We start from the raw sequence: 13436 nt of genomic DNA on the forward strand, positions 1-13436 counted from the left end.
AATGCTTTTTCATTTTTTCGGGAAATCTTATCATGCTTTTTGGGGAGGCATGCTGTAATACTCCCCCCTCCTTGCTTGATATTACAAGCTAGTCTTTCTTTGGTCGTTATTTATAATTTACAAGTTATGTATAATATTCTCTTTATTTAAAAAAATAAAATATTTTTAATTAAATTTTATCTTTTAATAAAATAATTATTTATTTTTCAACTAACTCTATCTTTTTATATTTATTTTTATTAAACACCCTACAATACATATAAAGTCATTATCAATAAAAGTAATTTTTAAAAAAAGGTAATGATTACATCTCACAAGACTAAAAGTACCTTATATTTTTTAACATTTAATTTTTTAAAAAATACTTTACATTTTTGAACAAAGAGAGTATATTTTATCAAAATTTAAAAAAATTAAAATTTATTAATTTTGCTTAAAAATTTAACAGGTTTTAACTTTGCCTCATAAAATATACTCCATTCATTTTTTAATTGAGAGATTAGATGTTAAAAAATATAAAATATTTTTAATTTTTAAAGTTATAATCATTGTTTTTTTAAAGTACTTTTATCAAATAAATTGCTTTATATTTATTCAAAGTGAAACATTTTATTAAATAAATTTCTTATATTTTTTAAGAAGTGGAATATATATTTTAATAATGTATATTTTTCATCAATGTTTAATAGAAGATAAAACTTTTTTTCTCTCGATGAGATTGGTAAACCAGCGATAAGTCGAAAAACCTTTTGTTTGCTATGCTTTTGGTGCATTTGTGCTAGGGGATAAATTCCTCAAACGGTGTGATGTATTTGACCCCTAAAATTAAATGGTGAGTTTTTTGCTTTTTTGAGCAGAATAAATGGTGTGTTATTTGAATGCAGTTGCTTTGGGAAAAAAAAAAAGGAACAGGAAATCGCAAATCTTATTTATAAGTTACTCATTTACTTTTAACATATTTCATCAAAATCAAGAGAAACATTAAAACAATAAAACTTATTGACTCTGTTTAAAAATTTAATAATTTTTTAATTTTATCCCTATTAAATGCTCCTTTAGTCTTATATATAAGCCACTTTTAATATGTTTTACTAAAGTCAAAAAAAAAATCTTAAACTTCATTAACTTTGTCTCACTTTGATCCCTAATATATATTTTTAAATTTTATTACTGGTATTTTTATTTAAAATATTTAATAAAGACAAAAATATAAAGAGAACCATTGACAATTGATGAATGCTTTATAAATAGGACTAATTTTTTCATTCTCTATTTATCCTATAAATAAGACTGGAGGAGTATATGTACTTTAACAATATGTTTTCTCTCTTCAATATTTAATAAAAGGTAAATGAAAAAATTTGTTATTAAAATTTAATGAGATGACTTGTAAATAAGATAAAAATATCTCCTCTTTATGTCTTATAAATAAGATTACAGGGAGTGCATCTCATATTGCATAACGAAGTATCAGTAGTTTGTTCTGAGTGTTGGTTGATGTATTTGAAGGGCTGGAAGGGATGTGTTACGTGGTTGTTATAGTTAGTTAAGATGATTCACAGTTGGTTAGAAAAATTGTCGGTATATAGTGAATGTATTTGTATCTTTTTAATTGAATAAACTCCTTTCTACTATTCACGTGTATCAGAATGTGTGTCTTGTTACTTCCTTTTTTAAAGGTAAAGGCAGTGAATTTTTTCATAACTCCATGTTCCACTTGCAGTGATTTTTTTTCATAACTCCATATTCCACTTTTCTATGACCATTTGTTGTAGTTTCCTCTAAACTTCCTCCATTTTCCCCTGTTTTCAAAGCGGTGCGCTGGCTGCTAGTTTTTCCCATCTAGAAACTTGAAGTGAGTTTGGGCTAAACAAATACATTTTAGCCCAAATACCTTTTTTTTTTTTCCCTTTTGAATAGCACCTTCTTCATAATCTGAGGACAAAAGAACTTGGACTTGCAAGATTTGTGTGGTGGAGGAACGTGGAGATCTCAATAATGTAGGAGTCATTTTTTGGGTTCAACGTTACTGTCCCCGGGTTATCATCGCTTATTGGTGCTTCTTGTGTTGCCATGTAGCTTTCTTCCCTTGTCTTGTAACCATACCACTTGCATAATTTTCTGGCTCTCGTGAATAATGAAGCCTTCGTTGAAAATAATTGAAATGAATACACGAACTTAAAAAAAAAAAACAAACAAACAAACAAACAACCAAGAAGAAGACTTGTTGCCAACATCGTACGCCTTGTCCTGTTGGTATATATATATATATATATATATATATCCTCGACCTAATACAATATAAAAACATGGATTCAAACTACGTTTACTTTTATATTTTCACAGAGCATGATAGAGATAAGCTTCTTTCTTTTTTTTTTTTATTGCATATAGATGTCATGAACAACCCCGTTTAAGCCACGGTGGAACACTAATTGAGGTATTAACCAGTTTCCCTAGACCTAACATCATTCGTTAGATAAGGTCAAACTATATGGTATGAGAATTGATTTAAAAAACTAGTCAATATTCAATATATCAATGGAAGAATTTATTTGGAAAATTAAAGTTGTTCAAAAGTAATTTAAAAATCATTTTTTTCTCAAAGGAAAATTAATCTTTTAATTTTTTAACTTTTAACCCACTTATAACTAAATCCCTCAACTATAACTCGCTGCAACTCAATACCTCAACTATAACTCGCTGCAACTCAATCCCTCAACTTTTAATTCACCTATAATTAGATCCTTATTTTTTAATTTTTTTAAATTTTTATCAAATAAGAGGGATAAAAAAAATGTTCATATATTATTCTAAAATACCCTCCTCTTGCTCATTGATATGAGATATAAGTTAACATGAAAAAAATTAAAAAAGTTCAAGGACTAATTTGTAAGTGATTCAAAAATTAAGGGATTCAGTCATAGGCAGATTATAATTGAGAGACTGAGTCACAGTGAGTCATAGTTGAAGGATTGAGTTATAAGTAAATTAAAAATTAGAAGATTAAAAGATCAATTTTTCCTTTCTTAAATATTATATACATAAAATTTGATATAGAACGAGTCAAATTTGGATTTTTTTTTTTTTTACTTCTTGATGGAGATTCATGAAGTTTGATCATATATTCTATTCACTTTAATTTTACCAAGGTATATACTTATACGCAAAATATTATAAAAATTTCACATAAAGAGAGAGAAATCTTTAATGTTATTTTTATTAGTGTGATTCAGCACAAATTAAATTAAAGTTGATGATTAAATTAAAAGAGCATTCCAAGATGGTAATAAAATATGCAAAGAAGAGTCTCCTTGCCATATCCTTATATCGGACGCTGGAATGAGCGACATTTGAATGGGGATTGAATGCAATATGTTTGCTTCATTCTTAAGAGTAAAATGAGGGGATCTGCCTACCTTTTCTTCTCAACTGTTTTCATTTGATTCTTGAAACACATAATTCAAAGTCGAAAAAAAATTGACATAAAATAAATTTTTATTTCCTTTTCAAAGAGATGCCAACAAGTTGCCAATCAAACTAATTTGAATCAAATATGTATACTCCCTCTACCTTTAGATACAAGTGTTTTTTGGAAACTTATGTTGTTACTAAATATAAAAAGTGTCATGATATTTTTAAATAATTAAATAATTTTGTCTTTGTTTTAAAATACCTTATATAGACATATAGACGATGGGAGCATGAGATACTGGAAGATAAGCAAAATAAATAAATAAATCTTGATCTAGCAAGGGAGAAATTCCTTCGGCAACAACGCCATTTGCACCAATTATTTGAATAACATGACTATTGGATTTCTTTCTTGTAAATTATGAACTTGCCCAATCTTCTTACAAACTTCCTAAGGCAAATTGACCACCATGTTATAATAAAAAAAAATTATTTACTAAGATGCTATGCTATAAGAAATATTTGCTATGATATTCAAAATTTAAACTTGGTTTGACAAACACCAAGTTCTAACTTTTTTTTTTTTTCAGACTTATATAGAACTTGATATTTATGAGACCAACTTTTATATCAATGTCAAATGATAAAAAAATATACCTGTCACTTTCTCTCTCTACACACACCACCGTCCACCGTCCATCCACCGACTTCTTCTTATCCATTGTGATTAACAGCAACAAACTCTCCCTTTCTTCCAACCCCTTGTGCAAATAATTCCTCCTCCACTTTCTCTCTCATATATATAATGCAAATGTAATATAAATTATTTAAATAAAATTACATATTTACAATATATAAATTACTACTAAAAAAAAGAAAATTAGTGACGGTTCATTATTAATAAGTAAAATCCATCACTAATTTTAGATTTAACTATGAATCATTTATCACTAATTTTCATCACAAATATGGCGCCAGTAATTTAGTAAAGAAAATGAATCAGTTACTAATTAATAAACTTTCATCACTGATTTATTTTACAATTACAAAATTTTTGGTGAGTCCCTATCAAACCTCTCATACCACTTTACAAGCACATATTACTCACCACCTGTTATATCATCACCATTTGAACTTTCAAGTTACGTCACCGTCATGTCAAATGATAAAAGTTGATGTTTATGGGACCAAATTTTATATCAATGTCAAATTATAGAAAATATACTTGTCACTTTCTCTCTCTACACACACCCCCATTCGTCCATCCACTTTTTCCTTCACAATGTGATTTATGGCAACAACCTCTCCCTATCTCCTAACCCCTTGTGCAAATAATTCCTCCTCCCCTTTCTCTCTCATATGCATAATGCAAATGTAATATAAATTATTTAGATAAAATTACATATTTACAATATATAAATTACTACTAGAAAAAAAAGGAAATTAGTGATGATTCGTCATTAATAAGCAAAATTCACTATTAATTTTAGATTTAGCAATGGATCATCGATTACTAATTTTTGTCATAAATATGGCGTCACTAATTTAGTAACAGAAATGAATTAGTCACTAATTAATGAACTTTCATCTTTACTTTACTTTATAATTAATATTTTTTTGTGGATCCCAATCATTACCATATCACCTCATAAGTACACATTACTCATCACCCACCACGTCAACAATTCATTTTAATTCATGTCACTGTCATGTCGACAATTTATTTTAATTCTTTTTAAATGTGACGTTGCCTTGTCTCGAACTCAAGATCTTTCTCTTTCATACGTGCCTTTTTCCAATTAAGTTGTAATAACCTTTCATTCTTAATATGCAAAATTTTATATATATATATATATATATATATTACTTAATTGAGCACATATATTTAACTTAAATTTATTTTTTATATATTTAATATATGATTATCTAAATATGTTGAAAATATATATTATCCTATACACACACATTAACACATACATATATAATTCAATACTTATTCTTAGTTAATAAATATGTTATTTAATACTGAATAATATATATGATAAAAATAAATATTTGCATATATCATTTTATATTATCTATATTATAATTAAAATAATCTTCATATGGCAATAATTTTATTTTATATTTAAATTTACATAATAAAAGAAAAATATTTTTTATTTTTATGTCATTTTATATTATATATTTTACTTATAATAAGAGAAAAATTATTTCTATAATTATTTAATTTGATAATTTTGAAGTTTTTTTATGTAAACCTCTCTATGTATATTATAAATTATTTACTTTTATAAAATATTTGACCTCATTTTAGTAATTTTTTAATTAAAAATATTTGTCACTAATATAAAGATTTAGTTATGAAAATTAGTGACGGATTTAAATTAGTCCTTAAATTTATAAAATTTGATCAAAATGCAATGACATCCTATATCTATTAGTAACCCATCACTAATATATGTAATTAGCGACGGATTTCAGTTCGTCACAAAATTTTTTTCACTGATGCTTATAACTAACAATGAATTAGAGATCTATCACTAAACTTCCGTCACCAATTTTAATTTTTCTAGCAGTAAATTTTAAATTGTAACTAAATACTTTCTAAATAATTATAAACATGTTAATAAAAATTATCTATATTTTTAAAATTTGAGATTACAATTGATAAGATATAAATAAATATGAATACATGTTTATTTTATTTTATTTTTATTTAAATTACATTATATGCATGAGAGAGAAAGGGGAGAAGGAATTGTTTGCGCAAGGGGTTGGGAGGGGTTGTTGCTGCAAATCACAATGGAAAAGAAGGAGCACATGGATGGATGGATGGTGGTGTGTGTAAGGAGAGAGAAAGTAAAGGTGTACTTTTTCATCATCTAACATTAGTATAAAGTAGTACTGTGCAATTTACTTGAAAACTCGTGTACTTGCCTAACCCGTGTTTAAACAGGCCAACCCATACCCATTATTTAAGAAAAATAAATGAGTATGGGTTGGTATATACTTGTATATTAATAAACGGGCAAGTAATGGGTAAAGCTATGGGTGGCCGTACCCACCCGTTTATATTAAAAAAAATCTTCAGTACTAGCTAGGTTGGGATGCATCTAGTGTCTGGACTTCTAGAGACCATTTAGGTTGGGGGTTATTTTCAAAAAAAAAAGACAAAAGTAAGCCCTAAGCATTCACCCCATGATGATGTGATACTGATAAGCTTAGCTCTGTTAGCTTCTGCCATGATGTCGTCTGTGTATGTGTTGGTGTGTGAGATAGTGATAGTCTCAACTATGCCATAAATAGGTCCTGAGTAGTGTGTGCTGAGCTGCAAGCTGATCCTCTCGTCCTCTACACTTTAGCACTTTACGTCTCATCCTATAGTTTTCCTTCACTAGTAGCCACGTCAGCCACAACTAGTCGCCCCTGCCCAGCTTCCCTTAACTAATCAACTATCTCCCCTACTCTGTTCGTGATTTCACGTCAATCGATGAGTGTGATGGGTTGATGGCTTATAATCTCGAGTTTAAAATTATAAGTTTTCTTCGTTTTAACATGCTGCCTTTTCATAGCTAGTCGAGCAACATTTGTTTAGGATTTCAGCTTCTCTAAGGAGCCTCCTCATTTGTTTGAGATTTCAGCTTCTGCTTCACTATACAACATTCACCATTTTGCAAGTTCGCCTTCACTGATTTCATTTTCTCCTCTCTAGTTATATTTGTGCATTCTCGTCCTCTTCTTTGACTCTCTGGTTATATTTTGTTAGTAATTTGGTATGAACTTCTAGGTGATTGATGCATTGATCATATTAAATTTTAGTCTGAACTCTCTAGTTATATTATGTTGGTAATTTGGTTTGAATTCTCTGGTTCAGCTCTCTAGTTATATTGAATTTTAAATTTATATGCATGTTTGAGTGCTTAAAAGATTCATGCTTTTCTAGTTATATTGATCATATTGTTTAATTTTTTTGGCTAGCTGTTGTTGGTTCGGTGCTCTGCTCTACCTATAATTCTCACTGATAGCAAATGAAGTTCTATATTTTAAGCAAATTCTTAGATAGATTTAGCTTATTGAAAATTCATAAACAAACCTCTACATTTGTTTTAATTTATTGCTGGTGGCATTTTTTTTAATGTTGAAATCTGTGCTTTTTGTTATTTTAATCTAGAGACTCTTTAGCCTTTCCCACAAGACATTGTTCATTTTCTAAGGCTTATTAGTAATTGTATTTGTATTGTGTGTGATTGTTAACATGCTGCACTTAACATTAAATATGTCTGTGATTGGTTTGTTTTGGTTGTTATATAATTTTTACTTTAAAATTTGCTATGGAAAATATGCAAGCTATAGAAGGGAACCATGAACCTAAAACTACTACCACTGTCACAGCACCCATTGAGTCTAAACCTACTCAAGTTGAAGAAGCACCACCCTCCAAATGCAAAAGGAGCACAACATCTAAAATGTAAAATCATTTTGAAAAGTTTATAAATAAAAAAGATAAGCATTGATCCAAATACAACTATTATAGAAAGGATTTTACCGGCTATTCTTCTAAAACTGGGACTAAGAACCTTTGGCAGTATTTTGATTCTTGCCTAAAGAATCTAAATAAAGCCAAGGCAGGATAGTTCTTCTTCTTTGCTTTTTTTGGTAAATCAATGACTCATCACCTATATAATGCAGAACGGTGCAAAAAAACAATTGCTGAATTTATCATTTTGGATGAGATGCCATTTCAAGCTATGGAAGGGTATGATTTTAAAAAAATATTGGAAGTGCTTGAACCAAGATTTACATGCCCCTCTCGCACCACTATGGCTAATTTGTGCTACGAAATATATGTAGAAGAAGTAAAACGTTTGAAAAGGTATTTTAAGAAATTTAAAGTTTATGTATTACTCACCACAGATTGTTGGACTTCAATTCAAAATTTCAACTACATGTGTCTGACAGCTCGTTGGATTAATAAGGAATGGACATTACAGAAATGAATTTTGAATTTTTTTGTGATAGAAAGCCATAAAGGGGATACCATCGACAATGAAATTGAGGGATGCTTATTCTATTAGGGTATTGAGAAAGTATTTGCAATTACAGTTGATAATGCTTCTTCTAATGATTCTGTTGTTGTGTTTTTAAAAAAGCATTTGAAGGATTTGGGATGTCTAGTGTGTGATAAAGAATTCTTGTAGATGCGGTGTGCTGCTCATATTTTAAATTTAATTGTTTCAAAAGGCTTTAAAGATATGAATCAATCTATTAACTTATTCAACATGCAATCAAGTTTATTAGATCTTCTCCTGGTAGGCTTAAAAAAATCAAGGAGCTTGTTGAAAAATCAAGAATTGATTCAAAAAGTCTTCTTAACATTGTCCCACTAAGTAGTTTACATAATTGTTAAATTATGATTGTTTGCATTATGATATGTAATTTTTTCTAACATTTAAATGCTTTATTCATCCTAATAGGTGGAATTCAACATACATCATGTTGCAGAGTGCTGTTAAGTTCGCTAATGTCTTTGATAGAATGGAGGATGAGGATCAATATTACAACAACTACTTCAAAAAGAAAGTTAAGCTGTCTTCCAATTCAAGCTATGTTAATAGGATGGAAGAGGAGGATGAAAATGAACTTGGTGATCATGATGGTGATGATGGTACAATTAAACCTCCTAATGCTTATGACTGGAGTGTGGCAAAGGAATTTCTCACCTTTTTAAAGTTGTTCTATACTATGACTCTTCAATTTTATGGATCAAATTATGTCACATCAAACACATACTTTCAAAATATAGTTGCAATCAAGACATGATTGGATTCAATTGCAACTGAATCTAATTCTTTATCGAGTGACACGGTAAAAATGATGCAAAGTAAGTATAACAAGTATTGGGGAAAGGTAAAAAAATAAAAATTCATTGTTGGTGATAGCTGTAATTCTTGATTCTATATACAAATTTTCTTATGTTGAAGTTGTTTTTAAACATTTTATTGGTAATTACACAAAGAGGAAAATGATGAAAAAGAAGATTATAGCGCTCTTACATCGCTCGTTTGATGAGTATTCTACAACTCTTACAGCTAGTGGTAGTGAACCATCTGAAACTGGTATAGAGGTGGGGGATAGTAGTGCCAGTGGTGGAGGGAAGCAAGTTCCTCCATCTTTTAAAAAATTATTGATGTGGTAATGCAAGATTTCTTAGCCACTGCGATAAGTAAGCGTCCAAAGAAATCAATTTTAGAGATGGAAGAGTACTTAAATGTAGAGTTAGTTAATGCTTGTGATGATAGTTTTGACATTTTGGCATGATGGAAAGTGAATTCTTCCAAGTATAAAGTTTTGAGTTTGATTGCATGTAATTTGTTGGCTATGCCTGTCTCCATAGTGTCTTTAAAATCTACTTTTAGTACTTGAGGTCGAGTACTAGATATTTTTAGGAGTTCCTTATCTTCAAAAATGGTCGAGGCACTCACTTGCATCTAGATTTGGCTATCATCAATATCATGCACCCCATTGGAAGAAATTGATATTGATTATTTTGATGAGACTTTACATGCTATTGATGGTAATAATAATATGAATAAGTTATTTTATTTATATTCATTTTAATTCTTCATATTATATAATATATATTATTACTTACTAATCTAATTGTATTAATTTTTCTTGTAGAGGAAGAGTCAATAGCTCAATCTTCTACCGTATCAAGTGACTTCGAAGAAGATAAATGAGGATCGATGAGACTTAATAGGTTTTCACTTTAAAAATTAGAATTATTGATCATTGTTTATTTAGTATTTGCTGTAAAAATATTTGTCCTTATATTATTCAGAGATTTAAACTTTTAAAATGATACTACTTAAATACTTATGTTAAATTATAGTGGGATGAAAATCATATGTTTTGATTCTTTCCTTCTTCTTCTTTTTTTTTTTAAGAAAATGGGTTTTGTGGGTGAACGGGTGGCCCAGACTCGCCCATACGGGTGCAAATGGATATAAAGTGGGTATAGGCGGGTGGCCACCTGTTTACTCATAAATGGGCGGGTAACGGGTACGGCTACGGGTGGCCCGTACTCACCCATTTACACCCCTAATATAAAGGTTAGTTTCTCAGACACCAAGTTCCATATAAGTTTGATGCAAAGAAATTTAGAGCTCTTGATTATCAAACCGAGTTTCAATTTGTAGTATCATAATAAATATTTCTCATAGTATAGTATTTTGGTAAATAATTTTTTTCATGGTATTATGATCAATTTGCCATTAGTAACTAAAAAAAAGAAACCAATGAACAAGTTGCTCAATTGGTAAAAGGTTGTGCTAATTTAACTAGTGATCTTGAATTTAAATTCTATATATATAACATTGTTGAATACTTATTGGAAGAGTTTTATTGCTAATATGATTCTATTAGGCTTGATCTATGAATAATGGGTAATTATATAAAAAAATAATAAGAAAAGCAAGAAACATGTTATTATAATATTATTATAATTATTATTATGAAATAAGGAACGGTGATAATGCAAATACTATTCCGTTTCAACGAGAAACTATCTTTATTTAGCTGTATTATTAGACTTATGTCGAAGAACTAATGACATTGATTATTTTGTTTTTGTTTTTTGAATAAAATAATCAGTGCGATTAATTACTCTTCCAGGTATAACCTTCTCACCTGTTCTAATTGTTGCATGTTAATGTATTGGAAAATTAGCTATCCTCCTTTTCAAAGAACCTTCAGGCCAAAAAAAAAAAAAAAAGGAGATCAAAGAACCTAAATCATTCCCTAGTTTTATTTTATTGCAATAGCCAGTGATATTGAAAGGGGTCTTAAAAAATTCCCAGAGTGCAGGTGTCCCATGTCAATGAACAAAACGATGTGATTGGATGTTCAGAATTTTTTTGGGCCATAGGAATTTAATGAAGTTGAAAAATAATATTTTGGACAATATAATAGAGCACAAGTGAGTAATGTTGAATTTTTTTTTTTTAAAAGAGTAATATTGAGTGTTAACAATTCAGAATCAACAGCCAACACGTGCCGTCCAAATCATGAAGGCCATGTGGAACAGGTTCTATTCCAATCCTCTCTCTTCTCTAATTAGGGTTGTTCATATTTAAAAATATAAAAATATAGAAAGTATATATGTTTTATTTCTGTTCAAATGCTAGCTTAGTCCCAATTTATAGGATAACATTGAAAAAAATTTTATTATGTCAAAATACAATATAATTTAATAGACTAAAGTGTATTTTTAATTTTATAATTTTATATAAAATTTTATTTTAATCTTTTAATTTTATAAAGGAACTTTTTAGTTCTTTAATCATAATATCATTAATTTTAAATAATTATTTTTATGTCAATCATTGTTATTTTAAAAAAATTAAACTTAATATGTTAACATTTGATAATACTTTGTTAATATTTGAAATTTTAATATAAAAATTTATTGAGATAAAACTAATAGTGTTAGAGTTAAATGATTTAAAAAGATATTTTATAAAGTTAAGAAATTAAAAATCAAACGTTGTTTAAAGTTAAATGATTAAATATATAGTTTAGCCCAATTTGATAAGAATGAGGTTTTGTTAATGATATTTTTATAATATTACCCTTTAAATCAAAAGAAAATTAAAATAATATTTTAATGTAATGATTAAGTATGTAAGATCTTTTTAAAAGTTTATAATTTTACTTTAAAAAATAAATTTATAAAGTATTATTATTGAGCTTTATTGATATGTATAATATTATTTTAAATTGTCTTATAATTTGAGATAAAAGAAGTAATATATATGGCATAAACTCATTCTTATAAAAAGAATATTTTATATCAATTATTTTAAATTTTTTATGTCAATTGTTATAGGAAAGTGAACAAAGTGATGTGAAAAGTTAATTTTTCACCTCAATTATTTAACCGGCAGGAAAACGACTTTCCACATCATTTTTTTTATAGATAACCAATGTTAAATATTTTTTTAATATTAATTTTTTATATAATCATTGTTGCACTTCTTTTAAAAATTTATTTGTTTTTATGTACCTCTAAAATTTAAACATGTAAATTGTACAGAATATATATCAACTAAAAATAGCTAGCTAGCTAGTAAAATCAATGATTTTATAACAAGTTACAGCTGAATTAAATATATGCTTCTAAAATAAACTAACATAATATTTTGTTCATATTAACTAGTTTGTTAATCTATGCATTTATTCAATTAATAAAAACTATGAAAATTTTATTCTACTTTTTTATTTTGAAAATTGGCATTGGAGAAATTGTTGCGTCAAATATCTCAAATGGCTGTCAATCTTTTCTTTATGATAAGGCTTCATGTCATCAAAAATTTAAAACATAAAATAAATCAGAAGAACACTAGGGAATTAAATATAAAAATTTAAACTAAAACAATAAAATCAAATACCTCGTGTAAATTTTTAATACTTATGATTTGAATTATCTTATATATGTAACAGATGATATAGTACCTACATTCTATTCTCCTTGCTTGCCTACAACATGAATAAATAAAAAGTTAAAATTAAACCAATACATGTAAAGGATGTTTAAATATGAAAGCCAAGGGTTCATACTCACATTTGAATAAATCCATTTCACTATTGTAGTTGGCTTGCATTCCCCAAATGTCTTATAATATGTTTCAATTGCACTATTATCAATTATAAATTGAAAAAAGCTATAAAAAAACAATAAATATTTTTAGAAGTAAAATTTCATATAAATAATGCTGCCTGTTGAAAATTCATATTAACTCGGCACTTAGTTTTCTACCCAAGGAGCAAAACCAGTATGTTATACCTTAATTCAAGCAAAGAACACGAAGTAATCTATGATACTTGTAACATATACAAATTTTAATGGATATTAAATTATACGAATAAACTTTATAAATTGACACACATGCATACAGATGGATAAAAAATACTTGCCCCCTTAATAGTTGGTGCTAAATAATATGAAAATTTTGTATTTG

Source organism: Prosopis cineraria, unplaced genomic scaffold (genome assembly GCF_029017545.1).
Source record: "Prosopis cineraria cultivar Desert tree isolate PC_DT_omini unplaced genomic scaffold, ASM2901754v1 PC9, whole genome shotgun sequence".
NCBI classification, from domain to species: domain Eukaryota; kingdom Viridiplantae; phylum Streptophyta; class Magnoliopsida; order Fabales; family Fabaceae; genus Prosopis; species Prosopis cineraria.